The sequence below is a fragment of the Oncorhynchus clarkii genome, chromosome 12, assembly GCF_045791955.1.
Source record: "Oncorhynchus clarkii lewisi isolate Uvic-CL-2024 chromosome 12, UVic_Ocla_1.0, whole genome shotgun sequence".
Taxonomy (NCBI): Eukaryota; Metazoa; Chordata; class Actinopteri; order Salmoniformes; family Salmonidae; genus Oncorhynchus; species Oncorhynchus clarkii.
This window is the reverse complement of record NC_092158.1, coordinates 40,156,645-40,181,442: the sequence shown is the minus strand read 5'-3', so window position 1 is coordinate 40,181,442 and position 24,798 is coordinate 40,156,645. Positions and strand designations below refer to the sequence as shown.

General features: G+C 44.4%; 1 long non-coding RNA gene and 1 pseudogene across 1 annotated transcript; one reads left to right on the top strand and one right to left on the bottom strand.

Moving 5' to 3' along the window:
- The window catches only part of LOC139422463 (rhomboid domain-containing protein 2-like), a 40,281-nt pseudogene extending 22,188 nt beyond the window's left edge, over positions 1-18,093 (top strand).
- LOC139423191 (uncharacterized) lies at positions 11,803-13,905 on the bottom strand. The gene is made up of 2 exons (XR_011635811.1): positions 13,618-13,905; positions 11,803-12,599 (listed from the first exon to the last, which is right to left on the bottom strand). It is a non-coding gene; the product is annotated as an uncharacterized lncRNA (long non-coding RNA).
- Positions 18,094-24,798: the final 6,705 nt, after the last annotated feature.

The following is a 24,798-nucleotide window of genomic DNA, read 5'->3' as shown; positions in this document are numbered from 1 at the left end:
CTATAAAGAAGTGTGGCGGCATGCTCTCCCCTCTCTCTGTAGCAACTTTAATCCAACACCGAGTGAACACATCGAGAGGTTTGGACATATTGGAGTAGCACTTAAGGTGTTGGCTTGACAGTTGATGGACCCAGGTCCAAAACCTGTTTTGGGGCGACCGCCTGAATTTACAAAAATATATTTGTTTGCCTACGGCAGTCCTTCTCAAATAGTGGGGCGCGCCCCCCTGGGGGGGCTCGGAGCGATGTGTAAGAATTATAAGAATTTCTAGCTTAAAGTATGCCTAGCAATGTAATAACCTTATTAATATAACAGTCTGAGAAGAGAACATGAGGGAGCTGTGGGGGGAGAGGAGCTGAGAAGGGAGTACATCTGCTCGATCAACCAACCTGAGGAGCAGGGAGAAGAAGATGGCGGACCGATTTGCTCCGCGGATGTCTGGGGACTATCCTGTCAACTCGAAATCCTGGCAGAAGCAGACGATGAAGACGGGAGTTCACTCTTGCTGGAAGGGGTGTTCAAGGGTAAATCAACCAACCTGAGGGAAGCCGAAAGGAGATCAAACCGACTCATTGCGATGCGCATCAGGGAAGAAGAGATGCGGGAAAGTGAGAGAAGGAGAAAGAAGGTGGACCGATATGCGCATGAAATGTACACAGCTGCTCAGATGCCTCTCAGACTGAGCCCTGGGAATTACAACCGTGAAGAGTATGTGCCATGGAAAATGCAGGACTTGACAGCTCTCATGGAGCAACTACCCAGCCTACACGGAGGGGCCTCAGCCTGGTTACTCCAATAGTAGATACTGGCGTCTGGTATCAGAATGGCTCCAGCTAACATGACGGTCCAACTAGCTGGGCGACAGACCACACCACCATGAACGTCCTGATCAAGGCTGCTGGCTTGGAATCCCACGGAGGAGCTACGCCTCCTGGAACCATGGGACGCACTGAGGAGGGCTTATCCTACCGACAGGAACTCATGGAGAACAGTCCACGCTGAACTGTGGACGGATATGTTTCTGAAAAGGAAGGTTTTACATCCACTGTCCTTTTTCAGAAACAAGAGGGGGAGGGAAGAGTGCTGATGACAACTTGATATCCGCACAGCTGGCTGAAATCATTGGACTAACCCTAGCCCTGGCCCCAGCAAATCTTTGTCCTGAACTGATAAGGGAGAACCCATGGGCCCACTCATGAAGGGAAACTTACAAAGGGTTTCCTACATATGGTGGCACCCCCACATGAAAGACATGACAGATTTATTCTGTGACAACTACAATGGGGTCCTACCCAATACCAAATGCGTACCTCCAAGTATAGACTACACTGTATAGACTACACTGGGACATGGGAACAAACAATGTACAGAATGGAAAGAGATATCTAGTAGTGATGGTAGATAGGTTCTCCAAATGGGTAGAGGCAAATACAACAGCTAAGGAGGATGGGAAGTCGGTCATTAAGAGGTTACAAACTGAGCTCATACCTAGGTATGGGGTCCATAGACAAATAAGATTGTTCAAACCAACACCTGAGACAGGTGGAGGAGAGATTCGAAATTGTACACAAGTTTGATTCAGTGTACAAGCCGCGATCCCTGGAACTTGTGGAATGCTGCAACCAAACTCTGAGAGCCAAGTTAGCTAAAGTATGTGCGGGTTCTAAATTGACATGGGTGGAAGCCCTGCCCCTTGCGTTGATGGCCATGAGGTCCTCGCCAGGAGCAGGGACTCATCTTTCACCCCATGAAATAATAACTGGGAGAGTTATGCCAGGTCCACCAAGAGAGGGAGGTCATATGCCCCCTCTTGATGTACACCAGATATGTATGACTGACTATGTGAGAAAATTGACGGAACTGTCTGCAGCTCTCTCCAAACAGATACACCGTGTCCAAGAGGGGGAGCTGACGGGAGATCCTGAGCCACCGAAGGTAAGTTGGTGACTGGGTGAGGGTTTAAGTCCACAAAAGAAAGTGGCTGGAACCCAGGTGGACTGGACCGTACGAAGTGAAGGAGGTTACTTCACACTCAGTCCAGGTCAAAGGTAAATCAGGCGCACCTTGGCACCACTTGACTCATTGTACACCAGCACCGACTCCTTCCAGAACTTTGACTGAAGTCAGGGTCGATGTGAGCGACCTAAATTCGATTCCAACCACAGAACCTTTAGTTGGTGAGGATATGGGAGCGACTCCCAAACCCACCAACTAACCGATCTTCCAGGGATAAGGGTTATCCCTGGACGAGACTGGGGATATCAGGCAGGTTTGTTATTTTTGTCATAACCACAGGAGTTTCCATGGGAATCCTCCTATGGCTATTAGAGCACCATACACCTCCATCAGGAACACACGTAGGACAAACTAATGTGTCATCCAACTCCACCACATCCACAAGCATACACATAATTCATAGGCGCAACATTCAGGCCGAAGAGACAGAGTGCACCGCAAAGCAGATTAGAACCACCACCCTATGCATACCCATCAATACTGCCACCACTGTCACCCTACCATGGGGAATACTGGGAAGCCCTGGGGAGGGACACGGTACCCACGCCCTTAGTTGGTCTAGATCAGTGTGGTACATGACAGAAGGGGGGTATTATAAATGGACGTGGAAGAATTTAGTGGCAGAGACTGGTCCTGACTGGTCTAGCTGGACAGTGCATCAGACAGGACAGTGCATCACTCCTGTGGCGGAGAAGGTTGACGTTAACTAAAGTTGAAACTGGTTTGAAATTGGTAATCAAACACGGTGAAGGTGGTACTGGGTGTACCCCCTTCTTATTGTCACCATGGGAAGAGCAGAGAGTCTATTGGCATCTAAAGATATGCATTACTAACATAACCACCCCCCTTGCAGTGCTCTCAGAGCGAGAATCGGTAACCACAAATGACCCTAGGTGGGGCCCTGTTACCATGACCACTGCTCCTCCCAAAGTGGATGATGCCATCCTGATGGCCACAGGGATCTCAGGCTTCACTAATAATTGGCTGTTGTTGACCGAAGAAGCTGCAAATAGCACTAGACAGAGTTGTGTGGTGTGTATGGGAGCTCGTCCATTGCTTCGCATTGTCCCTGCGGTAGTGACTATAACATGCTTAATCCCATTAATGACTAAAGATAACCCCAGTTGTAATTGTACTGCCTGGGATGCTGTCTATCCCATAACTAAATCTACCGCTAGGAAACCATTGTTTTCCAACAAGGTTGCCAAGGCAAATTTCACCTGTGTCAATATGACGGGAGGAGGTACCAATGTGGGACAGGTTCCAGGGGATTGGTGTCTGGATACAATCAACATTGTTGGGAGTTTCAGGCCAATATCCAGAGCAGATGTGTGGTGGTGGTGTGGCAACACTGTCCTGTTTGATAAATTACCCTCCAATACTACTGGAAGCTGTGCACTTGTTACTCTCCTTTTGCCTGTTTCTATCTACCCTACAGGGGCTGGAGACCTCGTCCTTAGGGTCCAGAGGGTGAACCCTGAATATTGGAGGGGACGTTCCAGGCGTGCCACCACCCCATCTAGTGGTGATCCCACATACATAGACGCCATTGGAGTCCCAAGGGGAGTTCCTGACGAGTACAAGTTGGTGGATCAGGTGGCAGCTGGGTTTGAGTCCTCCATTTGTTGGTGGTGTACTGTTAATAAAAATGTGGATAGAATCAACTACATACATTTTAATGTACAGAAGCTGGGCAATTGGACCCAGCAGGGCTTTGAAGCCGTGCATGGTCAGTTAGCTGCAACTTCCCTTATGACATTCCAGAATCGCATTGCAGTGGATATGTTACTGGCGGAGAAAGGTGGAGCTTGTACTATGTTTGGTGAACAGTGTTGTACTTTCATCCCTAATAACACAGCCTCCGATGGTAGCTTGACCGTAGCCCTAGAAGGTTTGAGGACTCTCAATGGTAAAATGAAATCCCATTCTGGTATAGACTCCTCCATGTGGGATTCCTGGATGAACGCGTTTGGGAAATATAAAACTCTGGTATCCTCAATTTTGGTCTCTATCTCAGTTTTCGCAGCCATTTTAGTGTTGTGCGGCTGCTGCTATATTCCATGCATTCGGTCACTCACTACTAGAGTTATATCTAAGGCCATCGACCCAGCAAGTCCTTCCCAGATGTTTCCCCTTTTAGGGGATGGGGAACTCGATTATGATGAGGGTTATCCAGTTGCTTTTATTGATTAGCTTCTCCATGGTATGTCGTGCCTCTTCTGAGATGGGAAGAGGGGGCATTGCGGCCTTTGTGGGCCATTCCGTATAGACTTACCTAGTTTAGGCTGTTTTCCTTTTTGGGTTATGTTTTTGTTTTTGCTTGGAGTAATGTATCTGGACTATATCACATCTCTTAGGAGATCTTTCCCACATCTTTCCCTCTGGGAAAAGTTCTCTCTCTTGTGGTTGAATCTAGTTCGGTTGTGTCACGTCTCTTGGGAGACGTGAAGAGAGGGATTTGTAAGAATTATAAGAATTTCTAGCTTAAAGTATGCCTAGCAATGTAATAACCTTATTAATATAATGAAGCTGCCATAACACATATAACTTCTCTGCTTTCGTGGGAGACTATTCACACGCACATACAAAGGAACAGAGCTGGCTTACTGCTGAGCACTGATAACAGTATCTCATGACAAACACCAGCTGCATGCACACACCCACCCTTGAGAAACAGGAACAGACAAGCACACACACATAATCTCCTTCTTAGCTGAACATTGTGTGACAAAGAACAGCACGACGAGACTCAGAGGGATGACGGACGGCCCAACAGGACCAACCAGAAGACCAGAACTTCTAGACTCAACCTACTTTCTGTACTGTATATAACATATATGCACTCTGTTATCGCTGCTTCTTTTCTGCTGGTTCCTTATGAGCTGAATGAAATGGGCCCGTATACGTTGTACCAGATATCTTTACTCATAATTAAACTGTCGCTTGTCATACAATTTACCACCTTGTCTGAATCGATCCTTGACCGGCTCACCCTCCTACATATCCCATTATCAACAGATGCCATGTTTTTTTTGCACCGAACAAGAGCACACAGTACAGAGCATGAGATATGAAGTGCAGATAACAAACCCTTAAGAGACACCATGGAAAAATATTTAACAGGGATGAAAAGAAAGGCGGAGAGAGACGGAGATAATGAGACAAATGTAAGTCTCCCGAAAGCTAAGACGAAGCGTATGTAGCGCTTGGCTTCACTGTGACTACGGTGGAAGACGAGGAAAGACCGGTATGTTTACTGTGTATAAAAATGTTGGCAGCGGACAGCATTAAGCCAAATAAATGAAGGCGTCACTTAAAGACATTACACCCCAATCAACCCGCTTGAGTTTTTTCAGCGAAAACGTGCCGAATATTGCCAACAATCGTCCCGCTTTGTGAATGCTACTTCAGTAAACCAGTGAGCACTGTTAGCATAATATAAGGAGGCATACCAAATTGCTCAGTGCAACAACCCCCATAGCAGAGGAGCTGATACTGCCTGCAGCATTAGTTAGACATGGTCTCTGCCATGCTGAATGACGCAAGTGCTGCAAAAATTAAAACTATCCCTCTGTCCAATGACACTGTCGCCAGACGTATAAATGACATTGCTAACGATCTTAAAGAACAGCTGGTAGATAAACTCAAAGACAAACGTTTTGCCTTACAGTTCGATGAAGCAACTGACAGCAACAAAGACTGTTTGTTTATCGCTTATGTACGTTTTGACATGACAAACTCCCTGTGAGAGGATCTACTTTTTTGTAAATATGTCAGAGACAGAGCCACAGCTGAAGAGCTATTCAAAATGCTGAACTGCTTCCTGACTGAGAATGGGCTAAAGTGGGAGAACTGCATTGGTGTTTGCAGTGATGGTGCACAGACCATGGCAGGGATGAGAAAAGGACTTTGGGCACTCATCAAGAAGGCCTCACCTAATGCTGAGAAGCACTGGCATCAAGGCACCTTTCCTCTGAATTAAGTGAGGTTATGACTGACATTGTAGGTGTAGTCAATTTTATAAAGACCAGACCACTAAAAACAAGAGTCTTCTCTGCTATCTGTGAGGAGATGGGAGCTGAACATCAAGCTGTGCTGCTTCACAGTGAAGCAAGGTGGCTGTCACGAGGAAAAGTCTTGTCCCGAGTTTTTGAGCTCAGAGAGCAGATAAGAATGTTTTCGGAGCAGGAGCACAAGTATGACCTCGCAGAAACCTTTTGTGATGAGAACTTCCTGGCAAAACGGGCATTCTTCTTCCTTTTGCAACATCTTATCTTTGTGAGACTGGCTTCTCTGCTGTTGCTGCACTGAAGACCAAGTACAGGTCCCAGCTAAACATTGAGCAGGAGCTGAGAGTTGCAGTATCATGCTTCAAACCCCGCTTCGAAAAGCTGTGCTCTGCAAAACGTGCTCATTGTAGCCATTAATCCTGACTTCCTCATTTTGATAAAACAAAATCTGCACAAATTGTTTTATTCATTTTTGTTTTATAGGCCAAAGTGTTTCATATATTGTGCTCCTGAGTTAATGTTGCTGATCAATTTTTAATAAATAATAATTATTATTTATTGATTATATTTTATTTTTCAGTATCAAATGGTGAAAAAATTTTTACAGTTTAAATAAGGATTTTTAAAAAATTTACAAATTCAGGCAAATTGATGCACTTTAAGTCTTTTCTGTTACAGACTAAAAACAATGTTAATAAAGTTGAATTGGACAAAGAATTTTTGTTTAATGAGTCAGACGAGAGGGATTTACTCCAGACACCTGAACAGGCCCTCATCCCCGTCATTTGTAGGAAAAAATATGTAGATTTCGCAGAAGGAGATCGGGGTGGCATGTGAGGATTTATCGACAAGTCGCTAATCTGCCTTGCCATCCGTACTGTTGGCCAACGTACAATAGCTGGAAAATAAATGGGACAAACTAAAAGCATGTATATCCTACCAACGGGACATTAAGAACTGTAATATCTTATGTTTCACAGAGTCGTGGGTGAACGACATCATAACATACAGCTGGCGGGTTTTACACTATCGGCAGGGTGGAAAAGCATCGTCTGGTAAGACAAGGGGTGGCGGTCTATGTATATTTGTAAACAACAGCTGGAACCCGATATCTAAGGAAGTCTCAAGGTTTTGCTCGCCTGAGCTAGAGTATCTCATGATAAGCTGCAGACCACACTATCTACCTAGAGAGTTTTCATCTGTATTTTAGGTAGCTGTCTACACATCACCACCTACCGATGCTGGCACTAAGATCAGCTGTTCCAGACGACTGTGTGATCACGCTCTCCGCAGCCGATGTAAAACCTTTAAACAGGTCAACATTCACAAGACCGCAGGGCCAGAAGGATTACCAGGCCGTATACTCCGAGCATGCGCTGACCAACTGGCAAGTGTCTTCACTGACATTTTCAACCTCTCCCTGTCTGAGTCTGTACTACCAACATCTTTCAAGCAGACAACCATAGTCACTGTGCCCAAGAAAACTAAGGTAACCTGCCTAAATGACTACCAACCCGTAGCACTCACGTCTGTAGCCATGAAGTGCTTTGAAAGGCTGGTCATGGCTCACATCAACACCATTATCCCAGAAACCCTAGATCCAATCCAACAGATCCACAGATGATGCAATCTCTATTGCACTCCACACTGCCATTCACACATGGACAAAAGGAGCACCTATGTGAGAATGCTATTCATTGACTACATCTCAGCGTTTAACACCATAGTGCCCTCAAAGCTCATCACTAAGCTAAGGACCCTGGGACTAAACCCCTCCCTCTACAACTGGATCCTGGACTTCTTGACGGGCCGCCCCCAGGTGGTAAGGGTAGGTAACAACACATCCACCACGCTGATCCTCAACACGGGGGCACCTCTAGGGTGCATGCTCAGTCCCGTCCTGAACACCCTGTTTAGTCATGACTGCACGGCCAGGCACGACTCCAACACTATCTTTAAGTTTGCCGGTGACAACAGTGGTAGGCCTGATCACCGACAATGACGAGAAAGACCATAAGGAGGTCAGAGACATGACAATGTGGTGAAAGGACAACAACCTCTTCCTCAATGTGATCAAGACAAAGGAGATGATTGTGGAATACAGGAAAAGGAGGACTAACCACGCCCCTATTCTCATCGACGGGGCTGTAGTGGCGCAGGTTGAGAGCTTCAAGTTCCTTGGTGTCCACATCACCAAACTATCTTGGTCCAAACACACCAAGAGTCGTGAAGAGGGCACAACAAAGCCTATTTCCCCACAAGAGACTGAAAAGATTTGTCATGGGTCCTCAGATCCTCAAAAAAATTCTACAGCTGCACCATCGAGAGCATTCTGACTGGTTGAATCACTGCCTGGTATGGCAACTGGTCGGACTTTGACCGCAAGGCACTACAGAGGGTAGTGCGTACAGCCCATTACATCACTGGAGCCAAGCTTTCTGCCATCCAGGACCTCTATACCAGGCGGTGTCAGAAGAAGGCCCTAAAAACTATCAAAGACTCCAGCCACCCTAGTCATAAAATGTTCTCTCTGCTACCATATGGCAAGCGGTACCGGAACGCCAAGTCTAGGTCCAAAAGACTTCTTAACAGCTTCTACCCCCAAGCCATAAGACTCCTGAACAGCTAATCAAATGGCTACCCAGACTTTTTGCACCCCCCCCCACTGTTTTAAGCTGCTGCTACTCTCTGCATAGTCACTTTACCTCTACCTACATGTACATATTACCTCTATTACCTCGACTAACTGGTGCCCCCGCACATTGACTCTGTACCGGTACACCCTGTATATAGCCTCACAATTGTTATTTTACTGCTGCTCTCTAATTATTTGTTACTTTTATTTAAATGATCTATTTTTTACTTAACACTTATTTTTCTTAAACTGCATTGTTGGTTAAGGGCTTGTAAATAAGCATTTCACTGTACGGTTGTATTCGGCGCATGTGACAAATAAAATTGGATTTGAGATGACCTTTGCTGACGAAACAACTTGTGTTAAAGATCTGTCACAAACTAGATACATACCATTTCAGTCCTGGCCAACCAAGCTGTTGAGGTAGTCTTTATGACGTACATAACGCTGAAAGGAGGAAAAGAGAGGAGAGGTCATCATCATAGGAAATACTCTAACCTGCCTGAAAGGCTATAATAATATTTCATCAGTGTACTGTATGTACATGCATAAGGACAAATCTGACATGAGGCCACTTTGGGATACAAAAACATCTTCCAAGTTTTGATTTTGGGATGAACTATAATACAAGTATTATTACAGTGCACCAACAGTGAATAACACTACACACTCAGTCACTCACGTCAATATATGCACTGTTGCTGTTCCGTCTCCTCTGGTCTGACGCCACACCTCCCTCTTCTCCCCCTCAGTCTCAACCTTGGGTGCAAACAGGCAGCATCATAACACAGTAAATGGCTGGGAATGTATGAATTCTGCTACCAAGTAAGTGACCCTTACTTGAGCTAGGGGTAAAACATTTTGACATCTGCAGGTGCTGGTCACTGGCCTGTAGGGCTCCTTGCCTTTGTTGAAGTCTGGTTTGATGGTAACCACTCCATTTCCATCTGCTCTTATCGTGCAGACAAGCATTCCTTCTCCTTTTAGCCAAGTCTGAGAAATACAATAATAAAATGCCACTTTTCAATGCCTGAATTGGAATATACTTCAAAGTTATTACATACAAAGTAGTGTAATAAGTGTATAGGCTACATAGTGGTTTTTCCCCTTGTGCTACTCACTTGCCCGCTGGTCCCAGGTTCCCCATGATGTGCATGGTCTGTACAGGTGTGTTGACCATGTGGCTGGTCTTCACAAAGTCCTCCGAGGGGTCCCAAGTAATCAGCCTGGACTTGGGGATGGTGCGGTCACTGCAGACCAACAGAATACCACAAACACATTTTGCATACAAGGGTATGGTGTAATGTGAACATACCGGTACACTGTTTGTCTTCAAAACAGCACGACGCATCAATGCTGCTTCAATTACATTCACTTTAATAATAATTCACTTTGGTGAGTAACAGGGACCTACACTGGGCGTCTGTCCTGTCGTCTGTGTCTGACATTGGCCATCCTATGTGCCAGTAAGGTAGGATTGGACTTGACCTGCGTCACCATACTCTGGGAATGCTGTAGTGAGTATTTCAAAAACAGCTTTAAAACACTAACGTTTCTTTTGGACAGAAAATAGGTAAATGCTTTGTTTTGAATAATGAAATTGTCACGTCTGCTCCAGCTCCCTCTCTCTGGCGCTCGAGGTCGCCAGGCTGCTCATCATTACGCACACCTGTTACCATTTTTACACGCACCAGCGCTTCATCGGACTCACCTGGACTCCATCACGTCATTGATTACCTCCCCTATATCTGTCACTTCCTCAGTTTCATTCCCATGTCTGCATCGATGTTGTTTTGTTTCTCTTGTCCAGACTCTGTTCGTCTTTAGTTTCATGTCTATTTATTAATAAATCCTCCCCCTATACTTGCTTCCCGTCTCCCAGAGTCTTTGGTTACAGAACCGTTACAGAAATTGAGATTCTGTTGAAAACCACCCCTTCCCAATTGGTGTAGCAGTCAGAATCGGTGTAGGTGAAAGTCCTGCAGTTCCATCTGCCCCTGGTCCGCTCCTGAGCCATGATCTCTGTGTGGTATTGTCTCTCCAGCGGAGTCTGGCATACTGACTCACTCTGGAACAAAACCACTTCATATTGTGCACACACACACCTTACTATGCAACATCAAACTATCCTAAACAGTAAATGCTTATTTGTTATAAGGACACTGACTGAACAGCTTCTCCTGCCAGCCTACCACTAACTCCTTATCATCATTTCCGGCTGAAAACAAAACCAAGATGTTGTGGTCCATATCTAGTCACCACGAAAATTACATCTACTCAACTAAGAAGCATCTGACATCTTTCTGTTTCAAAACATCTAACATCATCTTGCTGTTTCAAAACAGTGTTAACACCTGATTGAGCCTGAGTTGAGGGTGTCCTGCTCAATGCCTCCCCTCTCCTGTTGAGTCCAAACCTGCTGCTGAAGGTGTTGGGAGAGGGCTGCTGTGGAGGTGACTCTCTGAATACGGATCCTGTAAACACCATTGTAAATATAAACAAAGTAAACAGGATTCTAGCTAGCTAAATGCCATGTTTTCATGGCAAACTCTGGGATCAGGTCAAGCAATATACTGGGTGTTTATCATCATCTGCTTTGAGAGCTAACGTTAGCTAACGACAGTGTCTTGCTTGTATGGCAATGCAAGGACTAAAAGCCACACAAACGCCAACTGCAACTTACTTAATTGTAAGGTTTTTGACAGCATCCCGGGAACGATAGGCAGCCTCTCCGGTGTCGGTGCTCCAGCCGTCTGCCATGTTGTAACATTAGGAACTTTATTGATGGCTAGCTAACTAGCTAGGTTAGCAACATACACACACACGCGCTATGTATACAGTAGCAGGCAATTTTTCCAATTTTGTAGCTAGTACTTTTCACAAGCGTCTGCTCGTTGCATGGTAACAACTGTCTGCAAGCCTGGTTGGGTTTCTGGCGAGCAATACAACTATTTATTGGTTCACTACCGCCACCTACCGTGGGATACAGACCAGAGCAGCAGAATAAATCCCCCCCCCACCACCACCACTGATAACAGGTAAAATAATATCAGTATAATAATATTCTCTTGATGTAAAAAGTTTAAGAACCCCTGATGTAATTAATTAAGACAAAAATCTGTCTGACACAAATAACTGCAATTTAAAAAGCTTTATTGGAAATGCACTTTTCAAACAGCACCATTCAAGTACAGATGAGTGTAGCTAAATCAGATACATGCTAATTTAGTTTAAATGTGATGTATTCCTCCAGTCCCAGTTCATTTCTACTCTTTTGACATGCTTCAGACCAGATGCATGCTCCACTTCAGTGTACAATGGTCCTGAATTTGCATATCAATGTGTTTGAAGCTTTTACGTTCTGCATCTCTCTCTGCTGTCTTTCATCTGAAGCCATATCCTCCAGGGTCTAAACAGGTGTAGATTTCCATCTCTGTGTGGGAGACCAGATATTGCAAGGAGACCAGTAAGGGGCCCTCAATTCTTCACTTTGGCCAAATGAAACCTAAGACCCCAATACCAGTGACACTGCCCTAAGGTTGGTGCTGTCCTTTGGATGAGACTGTCTAAAGATGTCATGGCACTTATGACATGAGTAGAGGTGTTGACCCTGCTTCTCCTGGCTATATTTCTAAGCCTAAGCATGTAAATCCAACTCATTATCATAGGCTGTATGGGGATCAATATTTTTTAAATAATGCTGCATGTCTCAAAATATAAGAATGAGACCAATATATGTATTTTGCTAATCATAGTTCCTGTCTCTGAAATTACGTTTGTGTGTGTTGTAGGAATAACCAATACTCAAAATCTATGTGTGTGTGTGTGTGTGTGTGTGTGTGTGTGTGTGTGTGTGTGTGTGTGTGTGTGTGGTAGAAGTAATAGTTGGCCATTATTTCTTTGAACATCTCAGTTTGGGCAGCAGCCACTGAAGAAACCTGTCAATCAAAAACCACAGGAGAATAAATAGTATTATAAACTGGGTGGTTCGATCCCTGTATGCTGATTGGCTGAAAGCCGTGGTATATTTAAGCAATAAGGCACGAGAGGGTGTGGTATATGGCCAATATACCACAGCTAAGGACTGTTCTTACGCACAACACAACACGGAGTGCCTGGATACAGCCCTTAGCCATGGTATATTGACCATATACCACAAACCCCCAAGGTTTCTTATTGCTATTATGAATTGGTTAACAACGTAATTAGAGCAGTAAAATTAAATAATTTGTCATACCTGTGGTATACGGTCTGATATACCACGGCTGTCAGCCAAACAGCATTCAGGGCTCGAACCACCCAGTTTATAACAGACCGTATACCACGGGTATGACAAAATATTTATTTTTACTGCTCTAATTAAGTTGGTAACCAGTTAATAATAGCAATAAGGCACCTCGGGGGTTTGTGGTATAAGGCCAATATACCACGGCTAAGGGCTGTATCCAGGCACTCCGTGTTGTGTCGTGCTTAAGAACAGCCCTTAGCCGTGATATATTGGCCATATACCACACCTCCTCGTGCCTTATTGCTTAAGTTTGCACTTACACATCAGAGAGCTGCTCTTTCTCTGCTACCTCATTCTATTTCTATAATTCTCTAGTCTAGTATTCCCTGGTTATGTTCCACTTCTCCCTCCTCTATTTCCTCACCTCTTCCTCAGACTCTTCTTTTCCTCTTTCTTGTCCTCCTCCTTACTTTCTCCAACATTTCCCATCTGTTGCGTCTTACTGGCCTTCTCTTGCTTCAATTCTATTTTGGCCTTGCCCTTCTTTTTCTTATTGACCTTCCCTTCCTGAATATTTTGGACAAGCAGATAAAGTAATGTAAGCTTATGGGTTTTCTCTTCTCTTGAGCTGCTATAGCTAGAGCTATACTATACTATACTAGAGAAGGACTTATGCTATACTATAGAAGGACTTATGGCCAATATTCCCTTCTTGTATTTCCTCTCACCTGTGGGGCCACTCCAGCCATTTCCTCGAGCAGCTTCCTGCCGGTCTCGCTCAGGTTGGTGATGGGTGCCAGGCGAGGGCTGTGGCGGTATGGGAAATTCTCTGTTCGGGGCGGAATGATAATGACAGGGTTGAGAGGAGTCCGAGGCCTTGGAACATTTACTGGGTAGGGAGAGCCTACAGCAGAGGGCAGGGCCCGTAGGGCTTCAGCCAGGGTCCGGTGTGTTGACGTCACAAGAGGAGAGAGGCCATTGTTGACAGATACAGGACCTGAGACCTTCCCTGGGCTCTGTAGGACCAGAAAGTAAAGTAACATATCAGGAAAGTGCTATGTTCAACACAATCTGTAGAAATACTTTATAACTACTCTATACACATTGCAGATACATGACTACACTCAATAAGTAATTGTCTGCATCATTTCCAATCCCCCATGTATATATATAAAAAATATTTAATATGCAGAACTTACCAGGAAGTCTGACTCATCGAAGGAGTGGAGAGACAGATCATCATCCTGCTCCATATCCCTCACATCAAGCTTTGTCACCTTTCCATTCTCAACTTTCAGCTTTGGTGTCCTCCTTTCATGATCCTCATCATCACACTGTGTATCAGAGTCAACTAGTCAGAGACCATCCTCCTTCCAGTGATGTCACTCAACAAAGACATGTACGGTAGGGTACAACTCTTTTACCTCAGATTCACAGTCAGTGAAGGAGTAGATGGAAAAGTCATCAGAACTGGAGGATGAGATCGCGTCATCACATTTTCTCTCTATCAGCCGAGTCACCCTTCCAGACTGAGGAGACAGAGAAAGGCATGTACTCATGGCAGCCATAGAATACACTGGCATTGACCCTCAAGGAAATGTAGAATATGTAGGCAATCCAACATGGTTGTACAAGTAGTGAGTAATACATGGGTAAATGAACATGCAATAAATGCAACTCCCATAACCTTAGGGGTGGGGCAAAAGATCTTCCATAGTACAGGATTCTTTAGCATATCGAATGGATAATTGTCAATTCAACCAAGCCAACCAAAATGGCCATATGAATCAACAGATTGATCTAACTGTTGTGTCTCTATGGGAACAGCAGAGATGACCTGGCTGAGAGGCTCTGGATTGATGCTCCATCCATCCCCAGATGTCTGGTCCTGCCCACAGCTCACAATGATTGGCTGTTAACAGTAAAGAATGAATTCAACACTGCTTTGCTCATTTTGGCCTTGAATTGTGTATCAATAAATAATATAAGGACTGTTATGTGGTTGAATTTGAATGTGACTTACAGGCCTTTTGTGGATCTGAGGGGTCTGCACTGAAGTAGACTGTCAATACAGCATTCAATGAGGTTAGATAGGGATATCTGCATTTGCTTTAATTCTGAGAACTGCAGTTTGTACATGCAGAATGCATAACTAATGTGTATGTGTTTTTGTTACAGGTCAGATATGACTTACAGGCTTTGGCCTTCTGTGCACCTTGCCGGTTGGCCACAACACGGATTCAGGGGTGTTCACCCTCACTGGTTTCAACTGTCAACACATCACTCAATTTAAAATGTGATAATATAACAAAAACAGGACAAAACAAACAAATATTTGATATTTACCACATAAGGGCGGCGTCTTAAAGCTCTTTTGATTCTCTCATCATTACGATCCATCTTTCTTTCTGAGGGAAACATTTCCATCAATTAATTGACACAAAACACATCCTGACTCACACACAGAGACACACTCAAAGATGGCATCCCAAATGGCACCCTATTCCCTATATATGTATATATAATATATATGTTGGGAAGGAGGTGCCCCAAAAGGCCAAAGATTACCTGCAACAACCTGAGTGAAGAAAACTATTGTACAGATTAAATCAAATCTGAACACCGTTTATGTAGTGAATTAATGCATGGTTACGTCATTTTGGGTCACAGCTTTATGACTGCGCTTAATACGTCACAAGAAAAACGCTTGTTTGGAGCCGGACTGGTGGTATCATCTTTTCACTGGTTGTAGCTCAATAACGAACGTGATGTGCTTATTATATCTTACTGACTGAGTAATGGTTGTATCGATGGTTGGTTGGATGTTTTACATAGATAGGCCAACATGATATCAATAGGAATAAACCATTCCTTGCCAAATATTTTGTTGTATTATTGTTTTACTTTGAGTCACATTAAGGGACCACAATGGATGCCGTTTACTTTATTGTGTTGTCCCTGGCCTGACACGTTTTATTTAATTAAACGGGTTTTCTTATTTTATGAAACTGTCCAATCAAATATATCTAACTTTCTATCTAACTCACATGGGCTGTTGAGGACTCCTTGGTCATTACATTTCAGGCACAAGCCAGCAGGTGGAAGGAAGTGTCTAATTGCAGCACTGCCTTTAACGCACTTCATGGTCTGCGCAACAATATCTTTGTGGTTGTGAAAGTGATTAATCCAAATGCGGAAGTTCAGTACATTTGTTTTGTTTTAGCAAGCTAGCTTCTCAAGTCTTGGCAAATGAAACAGACAGGGAGCAGGTCTCGAACCCTCGGACCTTCTAGCCCGAGGTCCGGCGCGCTATCGACTGTGCCGCAAAAGCATGTTCGTGCGGCAGAGTCAATTTCCTTGCTTATAAACCCAGGGTCGTTACAGTATCATCCGTTTTGGTTACAGTCACTACATATTTCGGGTTATCAGAAGATGTCTAAAGTCTTGGAACTACAGTTTTTGCCAATGGGCATGGTACCTTAGCAAGGAGGGGTTGAGTGACTCAAGAATCATGCTCAGTAGCTAGCTAGCCACTTTGAATGGGTCTGTTGTAACGTTATCTAGCGTGCTACAACGTGTAGCTAACGTTAATGACGTAACAGATTGTGCCATTAGGCTACAGCAGCAAGCTAGAGCACAACACATCAATGCCGCTGATGTCTGTCAACCCGATAATATCCGTTTAATCCTCTCCTCTTCCTTTGCGGTACACAAGCTCATCACATACTCCTTCCACCACCAGACAGAGATCCAGATACTCCTCAGCATTGGGGTTCTGGTGCTCCTCTGTGGTGGGATTGAGAAGAGTGTGGGCACTGTTTGGTTCCTCCTCATGTTTCAGCTGCTCTCTATCAACACAGGGATGTTGTACACAACCGTGGGGCTGGTACTGTTTGGTGCATCTGCCCAGAATCAAGTGGAGGGGTTAGTTCCTGTATCTCCCTCCCTTATGGGTATGGCCACAGTGTACTCACTTATGGTTAAGGGCTTTCTTTTTGGGGTCAGTGTACCCATGTTAGCCCTGGCCTGGCTGTTTCTGGTCATAGTAACACTTTTGGTCCCACACTCTCGTCCTCTGCAAACCCATCATAGCAGGGGGGGGATCTCTATCCTTACTCCAACCTTATTGTGGTTGAAAATAACTGTGATACACTGCAGTATGTCACAGTTTTAAGTGGGCTTAATAGTGTAGTTAAGTGGTAATATGTTTATGTGTGGCGCTGTGGTCTAAGGCACTGCATCTCAGTCTACAGTCCCTGGTTCGAATCCAGGCTGTATCACATCTGGCCGTTATTGGGAATCCCATAGGGCGGTGCACAATTGGCCCAGCTCTGTCCTTGTTTGGCCAGGGTAGGCCATCATTGTAAATAAGAATTTGTTCTTAACTGACTTGCCTAGTTAAATAAAGGTTAAATAAATAATATGCTTGAAATGTGTGTTGAGTCCTCATGCTGAACATAACGGGATGTTTAGTTAGGAAAATCTACCATCACTGTGTCACACATTCTCCTTATCTTGCTCTGGTGAAACATACGGAAGGGGCTGGCACCCACTTCTAGACATGTCTGATGCTAGAGCATCAGTCCTGGATAAGAAGATGCCTTTCAGGCTGCTGAGGGACAACTCTGGTTTTAGAAGTGTTTTTTTCCCATCCGGTCAGATAAATAGTCCAAACAGCCAACCCAACCGCGTCCTCATGGCCCTAAAGCACACTTTTGCCTCGTTTTGTATCACCTTTCAATGATACATCTGGGGGGGACAAAAATGCAATTTCAGAATGGGGGGGATGTCTCCCTGTCCCCAGTGAAAGTTGTGCCCCTGAACATTGATGTCCTGTATGACCCTACATCAATAGAGAAGGAAGACGGTCCACCCACCCTGAGTACTGAGAAAGCACTAGACGCATCATTTATCCTACAAGACGAGAGGTCATTAAATTAACATGATTGCTGGGTGCAAGCCAGAGTACATGATGTACTACAGTATAATGAGCAGATTCAATAAATGATCCTCAGCTGTAATTGAATACTGTATAATAGGCACCTAGTGGTCCCCCATGATTAGATAGAGAATCACTGTTTAGTTAGATAAGCTCTGTGTAATCTCTCCACATTCTCATTGGTTGCAGAGTCATACCCAGTCCAAGCCTACTCTCCAGTTTCCTCCAACCTACAGGTTACCGAGACCACACCAAAGACATTTGAAGGCTGGGCCCACTCCTACTATACACAGGGGAGCCCTGTTATCAGGTTATTATGTTCACAACCATGGATATGCCCTCAAGCATAGCTTTGAGTAATGTCACAAACATGAACACAGCTGCAGCCACAGTCAAGGCCATGGACATAGTCACGGACACAGTCATTGGCAGACATCTGCCTCTCAAACCAGCAGTCACTGGGCTCCAGTGGCTCAACATCTACATTCTCAACATTTTCTCCAGTCTGTCTGTCAGTGCCCCCCAGAGTTTCACAGCAAACATGCCCGAGTCTGTGATGGTTCACCCAGGGGCACCGGTGTCTTCATTGACAGATTGATAACACAGAAAACTCATTGAATGACAGAGCTCTCTCATTTGTTATAAGTTGAAATGTAATATACTTGGACATGGGGTTTGAGGTAGTGCTTAAAAGGTACACGGTTTCTTCACTGATGATTTTGGTTTGAAGAGTCAATCAAACTCTGAAAGTTCAGGGTCAAATCAATGCAAGAAGGTTTAGCTTGTCAGTTGAATGTAAGACCACTCCTTTTGGCTTGTACTTTGTGTTGTTCTACACATACGGTAGACAAATCTCTTGGCACTCTTGATTTATACAACCTTTATGAATCAGGCAATTTATATTACACTGATGTATTCCGTTTTTCTTTCCGTATCTCCTTACAGCAATGAAATGAAATAGCATCCACTCACCAGTAAATTAGATCCATTACATGCAGTTTGTTGGGCAATGCATCATTCAACATTATTGTATATTCTGGAGCAGGGAGCAGTGGTTTAGATTATCAAGAGTGTGGGCTACAAGGGCAGATTATGATGTCATCTTTAGAAACTACATGCATACCATTTCAGTCCTGGCCAACCAAGCTGTTGAGGTAGTCTTTATGACGTACATAACGCTAAAAGGAGGAAAAGAGAGGAGAGGTCATCGTCATAGAAAAGACTCTAACCTGCCTGAAAGGCTATACTAATATTTCATCAGTGTACTGTATGCACATGCATAAGGACAAATCTGACATTAGGCCACTTTGGGTTACAAAAACATCTTCAAGTTTTGATTTTGGGATGAACTATAATACAAGTATTGTTACAGTGCACCAACAGTGAATAACACTACACACTCAGTCACTCACGTCTATATATGCACTGTTGCTGTTCCGTCTCCTCTGGTCTGACGCCACACCTCCCTCTTCTCCCCCTCAGTCTCAACCTTGGGTGCAAACAGGCAGCATCATAACACAGTAAATGGCTGGGAATGTATGCATTCTGCTACCAAGTAAGTTACCCTTACTTGAGCTAGGGGTAAAACATTTTGACTTCAGCGGGTGCGGGTCACTGGCCTGTAGTGCTCCTTGCTTTGAGAGCTAACGTTAGCTAACAGTGTCTTGCTTGTATGGCAATGCAAGGACTAAAAGCCACACAACGGCCAACTGCAACTTACTTAATTGTAAGGTTTTTGACAGCATCCCGGGAACGATAGGCAGCCTCTCCGGTGTCGGTGCTCCAGCTATCTGCCATGTTGTAACATTAGGAACTTTATTGATGGCTAGCTAACTAGCTAGGTTAGCAACATACACACGCGCTGTGTATACAGCAGCAGGCAATTTTGCCAATTTTGTAGCTAGTACTTTTCACAAGCGTCTGCTCGTTGCGTGGTAACAACTGTCTGCCAGCCTGGTTGGGTTTCTGGCGAGCAATACAACTATTTATTGGTTCACTACCGCCACTTACCGTGGGATACAGTCCAGAGCAGAATAATACATCCCCCCACTGATAACAGGTAAGATAATATCAGTACAATAATATTCCCTAAGAATTCCTGATGTAATTAATTAAGACAAATCTGTCTGACACAAATAACTGCAATTTAAAAAGCTTTATTATTGGAAATGCACTTTTCAAACAGCACCATTCAAGTACAGATGAGTGTAGCTAAATCAGATACATGCTAATTTAGTTTAAATGTGATGTATTCCTCCAGTCCCAGTTCATTTCTACTCTTTTGACATGCTTCAGACCAGATGCATGCTCCACTTCAGTGTACAATGGTCCTGAATTTGCATATCAATGTGTTTGAAGCTTTTACGTTCTGCATCTCTCTGCTGTCTTTCATCTGAAGCCATATCCTCCAAGGTCTAAACAGGTGTAGATTTCCATCTCTGTGTGGGAGACCAGATATTGCAAGGAGACCAGTAAGGGGCCCTCAACTCAACTTCACTTTGGCCAAAGGAGACCTTTTTTTCCGGTCACGACTTGCAGACTTGTTTTCGAGTTGCTGTGCGTTTTGTTGCCAACCTGTTTTGCTACCTGACAAATTTACGGTTTTTACTTTTTAATTACCGTTTATATTTGTGTTTTTTCCTACTCAACTTTTTCACTCCGGACGCTTTATCTGGACACGGTTCGTCAGGATCTCCAACAGCCGAAGCTAAGTAGTAACATTAACATGATGCCTTCTAATTGCAGTCGCTGTACTCGCCTTACGGTGAGGATAGCTGTGCTACAAGCCCAGCTTCAGACGCAATCGCTAGGCAAGGGTAATTTCAGTGTAGGAAAGGATGAAACCGCGTCTGTGCCACCAGTAAGTACAGATAGTAGTATAAATCCCCTGGCACAGTCCCCGCAGCCGGACAACTTTCTCACGGTTTCTGGAAGGAAATGCTGTAGGAACGCTCAACTGTCGCTCATTCAGCCGACAGAAACTTTCAACCGGTTTTCCCCATTAAGCAGCGGGTCGGAGTCAGAGGCCGAGTCTTCTCTGGTCTCTACTCCTCCCGTTACGGGGTCTGAGACGCCGAAGCTTCCCACCATTAGCTCTGACAAATTGAAAACTCTAGTCATTGGCGACTCCATTACCCGCAGTATTAGACTTAAAACGAATCATCCAGCGATCATACACTGTTTACCGGGGGGCAGGGCTACCGACGTTAAGGCTAATCTGAAGATGGTGCTGGCTAAAGCTAAAACTGGCGAGTGTAGAGAGTATAGAGATATTGTTATCCACGTCGGCACCAACGATGTTAGGATGAAACAGTCAGAGATCACCAAGCGCAACATAGCTTCTGCGTGTAAATCAGCTAGAAAGATGTGTCGGCATCGAGTAATTGTCTCTGGCCCCCTACCAGTTAGGGGGAGTGATGAGCTCTACAGCAGAGTCTCACAACTCAATCGCTGGTTGAAAACTGTTTTCTGCCCCTCCCAAAAGATAGAATTTGTAGATAATTGGCCCTCTTTCTGGGACTCACCCACAAACAGGACCAAGCCTGACCTGCTGAGGAGTGACGGACTCCATCCTAGCTGGAGGGGTGCTCTCATTTTATCTACCAACATAGACAGGGCTCTAACTCCTCTAGCTCCACAATGAAATAGGGTGCAGGCCAGGCAGCAGGCTGTTAGCCAGCCTGCCAGCATAGTGGAGTCTGCCACTAGCACAGTCAGTGTAGTCAGCTCAGCTATCACCATTGAGATTGGTCTGTGCCTCGACCTAGGTTGGGCAAAACTAAACATGGCGGTGTTCGCCTTAGCAATCTCACTAGGATAAAGACCACCTCCATTCCTGTCATTATTGAAAGAGATCATGATACCTCACATCTCAAAATAGGGCTACTTAATGTTAGATCCCTTACTTCAAAGGCAATTATAGTCAATGAACTAATCACTGATCATAATCTTGATGTGATTGGCCTGACTGAAACATGGCTTAAGCCTGATGAATTTACTGTGTTAAATGAGGCCTCACCTCCTGGCTACACTAGTGACCATATCCCCCGTGCATCCCGCAAAGGCGGAGGTGTTGCTAACATTTACGATAGCAAATTTCAATTTACAAAAAAAAAAAATGACGTTTTCGTCTTTTGAGCATCTAGTCATGAAATCTATGCAGCCTACTCAATCACTTTTTATAGCTACTGTTTACAGGCCTCCTGGGCCATATACAGCGTTCCTCACTGAGTTCCCTGAATTCCTATCGGACCTTGTAGTCATAGCGGATAATATTCTAATCTTTGGTGACTTTAATATTCACATGGAAAAGTCCACAGACCCACTCCAAAAGGCTTTCGGAGCCATCATCGACTCAGTGGGTTTTGTCCAACATGTCTCTGGACCCACTCACTGTCACAGTCATACGCTGGACCTTGTTTTGTCCCATGGAATAAATGTTGTGGATCTTAATGTTTTTCCTCATAATCCTGGACTATCGGACCACCATTTTATTACGTTTGCAATTACAACAAATAATCTGCTCAGACCCCAACCAAGGATCATCAAAAGTCGTGCTATAAATTCACAGACAACACAAAGATTCCTTGATGTCCTTCCAGATTCCCTCTGTCTACCCAAGGACGCCAGAGGACAAAAATCAGTTAACCACCTAACTGAGGAACTCAACTTAACCTTGCGCAATACCCTAGATGCAGTTGCACCCCTAAAAACTAAAAACATTTCTCATAAGAAACTAGCTCCCTGGTACACAGAAAATACCCGAGCTCTGAAGCAAGCTTCCAGAAAATTGGAACGGAAATGGCGCCACACCAAACTGGAAGTCTTCCGACTAGCTTGGAAAGACAGTACTGTGCAGTACCGAAGAGCCCTTACTGCTGCTCGATCATCCTATTTTTCTAACTTAATTGAGGAAAATAAGAACAATCCGAAATTCCTTTTTGATACTGTCGCAAAGCTAACTAAAAAGCAGCATTCCCCAAGAGAGGATGACTTTCACTTTAGCAGTGATAAATTCATGAACTTCTTTGAGGAAAAGATTATGATTATTAGAAAGCAAATTACGGACTCCTCCTTAAATCTGCGTATTCCTTCAAAGCTCAGTTGTCCTGAGTCTGCACAACTCTGCCAGGACCTAGGATCAAGAGAGACGCTCAAGTGTTTTAGTACTATATCTCTTGACACAATGATGAAAATAATCATGGCCTCTAAACCTTCAAGCTGCATACTGGACCCTATTCCAACTAAACTACTGAAAGAGCTGCTTCCTGTGCTTGGCCCTCCTATGTTGAACATAATAAACGGCTCTCTATCCACCGGATGTGTACCAAACTCACTAAAAGTGGCAGTAATAAAGCCTCTCTTGAAAAAGCCAAACCTTGACCCAGAAAATATAAAAAACTATCGGCCTATATCGAATCTTCCATTCCTCTCAAAAATTTTAGAAAAGGCTGTTGCGCAACAACTCACTGCCTTCCTGAAGACAAACAATGTATACGAAATGCTTCAGTCTGGTTTTAGACCCCATCATAGCACTGAGACGGCACTTGTGAAGGTGGTAAATTACATTTTAATGGCATCGGACCGAGGCTCTGCATCTGTCCTCGTGCTCCTAGACCTTAGTGCTGCTTTTGATACCATCGATCACCACATTCTTTTGGAGAGATTGGAAACCCAAATTGGTCTACATGGACAAGTTCTGGCCTGGTTTAGATCTTATCTGTCGGAAAGATATCAGTTTGTCTCTGTGAATGGTTTGTCCTCTGACAAATCAACTGTAAATGTCGGTGTTCCTCAAGGTTCCGTTTTAGGACCACTATTGTTTTCACTATATATTTTACCTCTTGGGGATGTTATTCGAAAACATAATGTTAACTTTCACTGCTATGCGGATGACACACAGCTGTACATCTCAATTAAACATGGTGAAGCCCCAAAATTGCCCTTGCTAGAAGAATGTGTTTCAGACATAAGGAAGTGGATGGCTGCAAACTTTCTACTTTTAAACTCGGACAAAACAGAGATGCTTGTTCTAGGTCCCAAGAAACAAAGAGATCTTCTGTTGAATCTGACAATTAATCTTAATGGTTGTACAGTCGTCTCAAATAAAACTGTGAAGGACCTCGGCGTTACTCTGGACCCTGATCTCTCTTTTGAAGAACATATCAAGACCATTTCAAGGACAGCTTTTTTCCATCTACGTAACATTGCAAAAATCAGAAACTTTCTGTCCAAAAATGATGCAGAAAAATTAATCCATGCTTTTGTCACTTCTAGGTTAGACTACTGCAATGCTCTACTTTCCGGCTACCCGGATAAAGCACTAAATAAACTTCAGTTAGTGCTAAATACGGCTGCTAGAATCCTGACTAGAACCAAAAAATTTGATCATATTACTCCAGTGCTAGCCTCTCTACACTGGCTTCATGTCAAAGCAAGGGCTGATTTCAAGGTTTTACTGCTAACCTACAAAGCATTACATGGGCTTGCTCCTACCTATCTCTCTGATTTGGTCCTGCCGTACATACCTACACGTACGCTACGGTCACAAGACGCAGGCCTCCTAATTGTCCCTAGAATTTTTAAGCAAACAGCTGGAGGCAGGGCTTTCTCCTATAGAGCTCAATTTTTATGGAACGGTCTGCCTACCCATGTCAGAGACGCAAACTCGGTCTCAACCTTTAAGTCTCTACTGAAGACTCATCTCTTCAGTGGGTCATATGATTGAGTGTAGTCTGGCCCAGGAGTGGGAGGGTGAACGGAAAGGCTCTGGAGCAACGAACCGCCCTTGCTGTCTTTGCCTGGCCGGTTCCCCTCTTTCCACTGGGATTCTCTGCCTCTAACCCTATTACAGGGGCTGAGTCACTGGCTTTACTGGGGCACTCTCATGCCGTCCCTGGAGGGGGTGCGTCACCTGAGTGGGTTGAGTCACTGATGTGGTCATCCTGTCTGGGTTGGCGCGCCCCCCCCC